The following is a 10,655-nucleotide window of genomic DNA, read 5'->3' as shown; positions in this document are numbered from 1 at the left end:
TGTGATATGTTATGATCTGGTAACTTAGGTAATGTAGCTGATTGTTAGTTATGTATATTCCATGAAAATATTACAGTTTAGATCTGTTCACATTTACCTTCATAGCTTAAATAAAAAATCCTCCTTCTTCTGGCCAACTGTATATATATTAGGCTGCTAGTATTGTCCAATCTTGTATATCAGCTCAGTAGGGTGAAGTTTTCTTGATTTGAGAGGGTACTTCTTAGATTTCAACCATGTATATCAGATTTCAGATCTGTCTATATTCGGCTTGCTGATTGTTCTTGTTCTTGAGGTTTTTCTTGTTAGATAGCAATCAGATTTCTTTGCCTTGTAAATTGCTGTTATATTAATCTTTAATAGATCCTCTTTATTAGGATTGCTAATTGGTTAAATATTTATATTTCTGATTGGTGTACATTAGTATTTTTTTTATTCTTTGACTTTTAGAGTTTATGACAAGCAAACCTGAATTGGAGGAAATCCCTTACGATCCAGAAATTGAAAGAGCCCTCCGCATCCACCTTAGAACTATTAAACAACTTAAAGCTGAAACTGAAGAGATGGCCAAACCAAGAACTATGATGGAATATGTCAATCCAAACCTTACAGGGCTGCTTCAAATATTGTAAGACCAGCCATTGCTGCTAATAACTTTGAGATCAAACCAGCCTTAATTCAGATGATACAAAACATAGTTCAGTTTTGTGGAATGACTCATAAAGATTCAAACTCTCACATAGCCAATTTCTTAGAGATTTGTGACACTTTCAAGCACAATGGGGTGAGTGATGATGTTGTTAGGCTCAAGTTGTTTCCATTCTCATTAAAAAACAAAGCCAAGGCTTGGCTGAATTCATTGCCGATTGGATCCATAGCCACTTGGGATGAGATGGCTAGCCGATTCCTCTCCAAATACTTTCCTCCATCCAAGACAGCAAAGATGATAAATGACACACCAGTTTCTTTCAACAAGATGGAGAGTCTTTGTATGAGTCTTGGGAGCATTATAAAGAGATGTTAAGGAAGGTCCCTCATCATGGACTTCCTATATGGCTGCAAGTGCAAACCTTCTACAATGATCTAACCGAAGCCAACAAGACCATCCTACATGCAGCAGCCGGGGGCTCCATCAACAATAAGACCCCTGAAATGGCTCATGCACTTATAGAGGAGATGGCAGCCAATAATTACCAATGGCATTCAGAGGGAGCACAAGTGAGGAAGCAGCATGGTCTTCACAATGTGGACACATGCACAGTTCTATCTGCACAAATAGGTGCACTTAGCAAAAAAAAATAGATGAGATGCAAATGGCAGCCATGCATGTGCAGTCCATGACTTGTGATAAGTGTGGGAGAGACCACATCAGCACTGAATGCCACGTTGGTAATCAATTTAGGCAATCCACATAACAGGTTGACTTTAATGGCAACTTTGCAAGGCAACAAGGAAATCAGTATCACCGTGCCTTTAACCTTGGATGGAGGGGCTACCCGAATCAGTCATGGCCAAATCAGCATGGGCTGAATACAATGAGTTGAGGGAATGCTGATTTGGCCATGGCTGATTCGGGTAGCCCCTCCATCAGGGGTTAAAGGCATGGTGATACTGATTTCCTTGTTGCCTTGCAAACTTGCCATTAAAGTCAACCTGTTATGTGGATTTCCTAAATTGATTACCAACGTGGCATTCAGTGCTGATGTGGTCTCTCCCACACTTATCACAAGTCATGGACTGCACATGCATGGCTGCCATTTGCATCTCATCTATTTTTTTTTGCTAAGTGCACCTATTTGTGCAGATAGAACTGTGCATGTGTCCACATTGTGAAGACCATGCTGCTTCCTCACTTATGCTCTCTTTGAATGCCATTGGTAATTATTGGCTACCATCTCCTCTATAAGTGCATGGGCAACTTCAGGGGTCTTATTGTTGATGGAGCCCCCGGCTGCTGCATCTAGGATAGTCTTGTTGGTTTCGATTAGACCATTGTATAAGGTTTGCACTTGCAGCTATATAGGAAGTCCATGATAAGGAAACTTCCTCAACATCTCCTTATAATGCTCACATGACTCATAAAGATTCTTCATCTTGTTGAAAGAAAGTAGTGATGTCATTTCTCATCTTTGCTGTCTTGGATGGAGGGAAGTACTTGGAGAGGAATCGGCTAGCCATTTCTTCCCAAGTGGTTATAGATCCAGTCGGCAATGAATTCAAACAAGCCTTGGCCTTGCCTTTCAATGAAAATGGGAATAACCACAGCCTAACATCATCATCACTCACCCCATTATGCTTGAAAGTGTCACAAATCTCTAAGAAATTGGTTGTGAGAATTCGGATCTTCATGAGCCATGCCACAGAATTAAACTATGTTGTGGATCATCTGAATTATGGTTGGTTTGATCTCAAAGTTATTAGCAGCAATGGCTAGTCTTACAATGCTTGAAGCAGCCCTAGTTAGGGTTGATTTGGCATAGTCCATCATAGTCCTTGGTTCAACCATCTCTTCAATTTCAGCTTTAACTTGTCTCGCAGCTCTTAGGCGGATGCAAAGGGTTCTTTCAGCAATAAAAATAATAGCAAATGATGAAAATGAATAGAGAAAAGAAACCAAAAATAAAATAATTAAAATGGAAATTGTAAAAGGAAATATAAAAAACTAAATACAAAAAAGGGGAAAAGAAAGAAAAAGAAATAAGAAGAAAAAAATAGAAACAATTGCTAATAATAAGAAAGAAATCACTTAAAAAATTCTAAATTTTCAAAAGATAATAAAAGTTTAAGGAGAGAGAGAGAAAGAGATAGCAGAATAAAGAAAAAAACTGTTGCTAATTAAGTTACATTGATAGGAGAACACCATTGGGAATCTTAAACTTACGGCTCGTCGTGTAGTTACTGTTAGACAGTGTATGCCCTTAACTCCAATCAGATTGATGTGCTAATGCATTTATTGTAAATGAATAAAAATACATAATTGATTCATGTTATACTTTGTGTGTTTGTGTGTAACTACACTTAAACTGGACACTTATGAGACTCATGTTTGTTTAAAATGTTTTCAGCCATTGGATAGACCTAGGGAGGTTTATCCTACCAAGGCTGACACTAATGTGCTGCCTAGTCGGTTGGGGTAGCTTGTCTTAGCTGCAAGGGTTAAACCAAAAGCACATGTAGTGTGTGTTTAATTGAAACACTGAACTTGGACCATTTTCCATTTATGCCCTGGACCTTGAAGACTGGTGGGCAAAACTATAAAGTTACACCTAACCCCTAGACTCAATTATGGTATGAAGGGATAGTATATCCATCACATGGATGCCCAAATCTTGCGGAATGGACAAGGCGAATTTCAAAAATTTCTCCCATCTTTGCAGGGATTCGAATTCCCTATTTTAGAAAAACATATTTTTCAAGGATCAATCTTGAACCATTAACCAAACCAGATCTGAACCAAAAGGAGTAAAAGGGAGGATGTACCTGATACAGAAAAATCTGCTCCCACTGAAGATGGCATAGTGTAGGATGGAGCAGAATCAGCAATGTTCTTCTAAAAGAACTTGACCCTTCGTAAGAATACAGATCCAATCAATCTTTTCCCCAAAAGATTGGTATCAAGATCAAATCTTGATTACTCATGTAGAGAGTAGGAGATCAAACTACTGGATGCAGCGGCTACAGGAAGGATTGGATAAACAACTCCTAATTGGATTGGGAGCTGATCTTTTAGGTTAACAAAAGCAGGAGGGGGTGGCAGCCTTTAGAAGAAATCACATTCAGATCCTCTTTAGTGCTGAAATCAAGAAGGAAGAATTAAGCATCTTAGCAGAATTCTTTTCTTGCCGCCTACCTGTTCTTGCTGCCCTATTAACCAGTTCGATATCCAGCTGTGGGAGAAGTCAAGATTTGATCTTGACATCAATTCTTTGAGAAAGAATTGATGCTCACGTGCCATCCAGTTGATTCTTGTGAAGGGTCAAGTTCTTTGGAAGAACACTGTTGATTCTGCTCCACCCTTCACTGCGCCATCTTCAGTTGGAGCAGATTTTCGATCCTTCCTTGGGCGTGAACACCTCCATTGGGAGATACTGCTTCTCCGAATTAGATATAATCCCTCTCTACTCCTTTTGGTTCAGATTTGGTTCAGTTTATAGTTCAAGAATGATCCATGAAAATATGATTTTCTAAATATGGAATTCGATTCCCAGTTGAAGGGAGAGAAAAAAATTTTGAAATTTGCCCCCTTATTACGCAATCTTTGGGCGTCCATGTGATGGATATCCTATCCCTTCAGATCTGAACCAAAAGGAGTAAGAGGGAGGATGTACCTGATATAGAGAAACAGTATCTCCCAATGGAGGTGTTCACGCCCAAGGGAGGATCCAAAATCTGCTCCCACTGAAGATGGCACAGTGTAGGATGGAGCAGAATCAGCAATGTTCTTCCAAAAGAACTTGACCCTTCGCAAGAATCAACAGAATGGCTTGTGAATACAGCTCCAATCAATCTTTTCCTCAAAAAATTGGTATCAAGATCAAATCTTGATTACTCCTGTAGAGAAAAGGAGATCGAACTACTGGAGGTGGCGGCTGCAGAAAGGAGGTGGCAAGAGAGTATTCGCAGAGTGCAGAATTTTCTCTTCTTGTGATTTCAGCTCTGAAGACAAGAGTATGTTGGTTGCATATCTAAAGGCTGCCACCCCCTCCTCCTTTTATAATCTTAATGGAATCAGCTCCTAATCCCATTAGGAATTGCTCATCCAAATCATATTTGGATTAGAAGTCCCTTTAAGGGATAAGGAATAACCTTTATCTTATCTGCAGATCAGATCAGCCATCTCCTCATCTAATTAGGAGGCTTCCAGATCTAAATCTTATTTAGATCTTGGACTCTCTAAGTGGATAGGGTCTAGGCCCAATCCTATCAGCTGATCCATCTCAGAATTCACCCCTTTTAATTGACTGATCAAATCAGCCTAGTTCAAAATGGGCTTAAGGCCCATTTAAGGTTATGTACTCACTTAGCCTTCCAAACTGCTGCCCAGTTGGTCTTCCTTGTATGGCATGGGACCCAAACATTGATCTACACATCAGCCACATGGGTTCAACCTAACCTTTGTTACAAGGCCTGGCCGAATACACTACTATGGTTAGTGCACCCCCTGAAACCCATCAAATGGGCTCTATGGGCCCAGCACTTACCCTAAGTGGTCCTTGGCCCAAGCCACCTTGTAACACCGAGGGACTGTGGGAAGATGCAAGATTAGCCCATCAGGTACTATCCTCAATGGTCTTACACTTAACCTCTTAGCATACACTGCCCGACAAGAGAGGACCTCTCCCTCGGCTGCAAGGAACAGTATTGCACTCTCTGCTTACATGGATTCCGGAAATTAAAACCTTTTTGCAAATCATTTCGAAACCATAATGTATATACGTTTATATCTCATATAAAATATATTTTGCAAAACAAATCTCAACGATTGAAATCGGCTGCCTGTAGTCTTGGTTTCCATCAGTGAGAGTGCATCCCCAATCATTACCTTTGTCCAACAAAGGGGCTGATCCTGTCACTATGATCACCCACTCAAATGAATTCTCAGACTGTCCCAACATACCCATGTTTTGACCCCCGCTAAGGATCTCACTGATTGGTATATCAAAGACAGTCCAATCCGACACCTGGTGCAGTATCATAATCGAGTCTAGGGGTCGGGTGTAACTTTCCAGTTTTGCCCATGAATCTCCAAGGTCCAGGGCAATACTGGAAATCTGGTCCAGTTCATAGATTCAATTAATCCTGCACTGTATGTGCCTAGGGTCTCACTCTAGCAGCTGAGACACGCCACCCCAACCGACTTGGTGGCACCACAGTGTCAGCCATGTCAGGATAGGTCTCCCTAGACCGACCCACTGGCTGTGAATATTCTAAACTAACACGAATCTCATTAAGTGTCCAATTTAAGGGTATTAAACAGAAACATACCAAGAGAACATGAATCAAATATGCACTTTTATTCATTTACAATAAACTCATAAAATGCATCATTCTGATTGAAGCTAAGGGCATACAAAACTATCTAACAGTTACTGCACTGGGTGTCGGATTATGTTGTCTTTGATATGCCAATCAGTGAGGTCCTTCGAGGATCAAAATGTAGGTATGTTGGGGCAGTTTGAGAATTCACTCAAGTGGGTGATCATAGTGACAGGATCAGCCCCTTTGTCGGATAAAGTGAATGATCAGGGACTGCACTTTCTCTAATGAAAACCAAAACTGCCAGCAATCGATTTCAACCATGTTTCAGATTTGTTTTGCAAAATATGTTTATATGAATATATATATATATATTATGTTTTATAAAAAGGTTTTCAAAAGGTTTTAATTCTCAAGATTCATCTAAGCAGAGACCGTGACACTATACCTTACAGCCGAGGGATAGGTCCTCTCTTGTTAGGTAGTGTTTGATCATTAAGGGCTAAGAGGATAAGTGTAAGGACATTTAGGGCTTTTATACCTGATGGACTAATCTCACTTAAGACCATTGTCCTTGGGCCTTCATAAGATGGTTGGACTCAAGGACCAATTAGTGTAAATGTTGGGCCCATTAAGAGCCCATATAGATGGACTTAGGGGTTCACTGTGCTTAGCAGTAAGAGGGAGGAACCTGATACAGAGAAACAGTATCTCCCAATGGAGGTGTTCACGCCCAAGGAAGGATCCAAAATTTGCTCCCACTGAAGATGGTGTAGTGTAGGATGGAGCAGAATCAACAATGTTCTGCCAAAAGAACTTGACCCTTCACAAAAATCAATAGGATGGCTTGTGGATACAGCTCCAATCAATCTTTTCCCTAAAAGACTGGTATCAAGATCAAATCTTGATTACTCCTGTGAAGAGTAGGAGGTCGAACTACTAGAGGTGGCGGCTGCAGGAAGGGGTGGGCAAGAGAGTATCCGCAGGGTGCAGAATTCTCTCTTCTTGTGATTTCAGATCTGAAGACAACAGTTTTTGGGTTGCATATATAAAGGCTGCCGCCCCCTGCTCCTTTTATAATCTTAAAGGGATCAGCTCCTAATCCCATTAGGAGTTGCTGATCCAAATCAGATTCGGATTAGAAGTCCCTTTAAGTGATAAGGGATCACCCTTATCTTATCTACAGATCAGATCAGCCATCTCCTAATCTAATTAGGAGGCTTCCAGATCTAAATCTTATGTAGATCTTGGAATCTCTAAGTGGATAGGGTCTAGGCCCAATCCTATTAGCTGATCCATCTCAGAATTCACCCCTTTTAATTGACTGATCAAATCAGCCCAGTTCAAAATGGGCTTAAGGCCCATTTTAGGTTATGTACTCACTTAGCCCTTCAAACTGCTGCCCAGTTGGGCTTCCTTGTATGGCGTGGGACCCAAACATTAATCTACACATCAGCCACATGGGTTCAGCCCAGCCTTTGTTACAAGGCCTGGCCAAATACATTGTTTTGGACAGTGCACCCCCGAAAACCCATCTTGTGGGCTCTATGGGCCCAATACTTACCCTAAGTGGTCCCTGGGCCAAGCCACAATGTAACACCCACGGACAGTTGGTAGATGCAAGATTAGCTCATCAGGTATTATCCTTAATGGTCTTACACTTAACCTCTCATCCCATAATGATTACACACTGCCCAACAAAAGAGGACCTCTCCCTCGGCTACAAGGAACAGTGTTGCACTCTCTGTTATATGGATCCCAGGAATTAAAACCTTCTGCAAATCATTTTGAAACCATAATATATATACTTTTGACGGGTTTGTTGAAGCCCTCAAAATTATTACTAGTCCCACAATAAAATATTTGCAGTAAAAGTGGTTCTAGGTCGAATCCCACAGGGAGCAAATCAATAATCTCTTAGCCGAATGGGTAAAGTAATTGTGTGGGAAAATTAAATAACTAAAATTAAAAGAATAACAAACTAAACAAACATGAGAAAATCAGTCTTACTGAATTCTGGTTCAAGGGTTCGGGTTGAATCGATTGGCCATCAATCCTAGGTACAATTCAGCATTCTTGCAATTCAAGCATTTAACCTTAGATTTATTAGGATAGCCATAATAAACCTTGTGTTTTCCTAATTCAGTTGACCAAACCCAGCATTCGATCAACACTTATCACCACTCAACTGGGTATGATAGCGTTCCATGTTAAACAATGATAGCATTAAGATTTGTGAAAACAGTTAAACCAAAATAACAATAATTGAGATAGCTGCAATTACTGAATTTTGTTCCATCGATTCTTTTAGGTTGAATCATGTTAAAACATTGGTCAAAGGCTGTCACGAACAATTGACCCAAAAAAATATCAACCTAATTGCTACTTGTATCATTATTCGTGACAATTACGGATCACCGAAATCATGGATAGCAGTAGGAAAATCAACATTAATTCAGTTTGTCAGACTAATTAACATTAACATCCAATAAAAATGTGCACAAGAACCAATGAATACTTGAATTAAAAATAAAGAAAATAAAGTAACTACAGAACCTCACAATGGCACAATCGAACCTCCCCCCTTGATCCAGAAAAAGAAGATTAGCTGCTCATGATCTGCGCAATCTCCATGCTTTGCTTCTCCATGGCCGAACTGATCTTCTTGAGTTGCTTGATGCTTGATTGTTGGATGATTGAGTGATTCTAGAGCTGGTTCGCCCCCCTCTTTATTTAGCCAAAGGAGAGGGCTGTTTTCCGACTCCTTCTAGGAGATCATCTTATCCTTAGGGAGTCTTGATCTTATCTTCTTTGAACTAATCCTATCCTATCTCTTATCTAATGCTCTAATCTCAATCTTCTTATCTCTCTAGGATTACATTCAAGAATTTATATCTGATAAAACTCTCTCCTTGGAGATTACATTCAAAATTCGGACTCTTAACTCTTGAGTTCGAGTTGGGCTGCTTTAAAACTTGGGCTGCTTCAAGGTACTTCTGCGAGTTGGGCTTAAGTTGTGAAATGGGCCTGGCTGCGAACTTGCTCCGACTTCGGGCTCATTGTCGTATTTGATGCGAGCCAAATCTGTCAAAACCTAAAACATAAAAGTTGTGGACCTTCCTTTCATCCTTCTAATGCTTCTTGAATTGTCCAATTCGGTGTCCGGAATTAAGAGTTAGGCCCAGATTACTGGCTGTCGCCGAAACTGTGCAAAATCACCCGATTTGCCCTGTTTTCTTCCAATTGCCTTCTTTATTGCCCTGAATCGAAATACAAGAGTAATGAGTCCACTTAAGTGCTAAATAAAGGTAAAAGAGTGAATATTAGGGGATAAAATTAGGGTTCATTTTGGTCTCATCAAATCCCTCTACACTTAAACTTTGCCCGTCCTCGGGCAAGGCAAAAACTCAAGTAACACAAGAGAGACTAACTATTGATTTTCAGTCTTTCTTTTTCTCTACATGAGGCCTGGTTCATTTCATGCTTTAGTTCAGACTTGGTAACCTTTCCCTTTTCATCTCTTTCTCCCCTTTTTCTTGTCCAAGAGTGACCGCAAATCACCATTCCTCATGGTCCCAAGTTAAATCGATAGTCAAGGAGACAAACCTTCTAGGGCTGAAACTCCTTGGACTACATGGGTGCTCATTGCTTTTAACAAACCAATTCAGTCGGATGAAATTACTTTCCTTTGAATCAAAACAAGGTGTGCTTATTGCCTTAAGCTTGCTATGTATCACATCTCCACCACTTAGTGTGAATTCCTAGGATCTGAAGGTGAGAATGGGGTTGGGGTTCTAGGGTGAGTGCATCCTATGCTCCATCTCACCCTTGCCTTCTTTTCAAGATGTGAGTGCATTTTATGCTCCATCTCACACTTGCTTTCATTTCTAGATGTGAGTGCATTTTATGCTTTGTCTCATACTTGTTTTTTGTTTCTAGATGTGAGTGCATTTTATGCTCCATCTCACATTAGTCACGATTTTATTTTCAAACTCCCTTTCTTTTTTTTTTCACAAGAATCACAGGGTTACACCGCCTGATCCATGAATTCATTGATCGTGGTCTCTATATGCCTAACACAGCAAGTTCTAGAATAATCAACCCATGTTTGATAGATAATTATGTGAAAATCAATCAAACCTTTATGCATCTTGCCTATTGATCGATTAAAATCATGAGGTACCATATGCAGCCAAGAAAGATTCAGTTAGTCATGCTTGCATCCTATCTTATCTATTTAGCCTAAGCACATGATTCCTGATAAGTTGAAATCGTTCAAGGATAAGTTTCTAGGGAGCAGAAATTTCAAGAAGGTAAGGTATCTCAAATTTCCATCAGATTTCCCTAATCCCCCCACACTTAAGTTATACATTGTACCCAATGTATGTGATTATGCATAAAGTAGAAGGATTTGGGGCTACTTCCCTATTTGTCTTGTTGGGTTCCTACTAAACACAAAAATCAAAACCAAACAAAATAACAAAATTAACTAAACACAATGGGTTGCCTCCCACAAGCACAATTGTTTAACGTCGTTATGCTCGACGTTCTCCCTTGCTACCCTAACTCTTGTGGTTGCAGCATCCGATGTGCTCCCCTTCCATCCATCATGGGTGGGTTCAAATCTAGAATAGGGGCCTTTGTATCCAATTGTGCACTCGATTTTAACTCCTCTTTTT

At 40.2% G+C, this 10,655-nt stretch overlaps 2 non-coding genes across 2 annotated transcripts; one reads left to right on the top strand and one right to left on the bottom strand.

The window, feature by feature from the left end:
- Positions 1 to 940: 940 nt before the first annotated feature.
- Positions 941 to 1,046, bottom strand: LOC148846233 (small nucleolar RNA R71). The gene has a single exon (XR_016102694.1). It is a non-coding gene; the product is annotated as a small nucleolar RNA R71 (small nucleolar RNA).
- A 979-nt stretch (positions 1,047 to 2,025) lies between these two features.
- On the top strand, positions 2,026 to 2,130 carry LOC148846232 (small nucleolar RNA R71). Its single transcript, XR_016102671.1, has one exon. It is a non-coding gene; the product is annotated as a small nucleolar RNA R71 (small nucleolar RNA).
- Positions 2,131 to 10,655: the final 8,525 nt, after the last annotated feature.

Source organism: Nelumbo lutea, chromosome 7 (genome assembly GCF_056320005.1).
Source record: "Nelumbo lutea isolate HS-2025 chromosome 7, American lotus-T2T, whole genome shotgun sequence".
NCBI classification, from domain to species: domain Eukaryota; kingdom Viridiplantae; phylum Streptophyta; class Magnoliopsida; order Proteales; family Nelumbonaceae; genus Nelumbo; species Nelumbo lutea.
The sequence above is the reverse complement of the archived record's forward strand: the minus strand, read 5'-3'. Positions and strand labels throughout refer to the sequence as shown.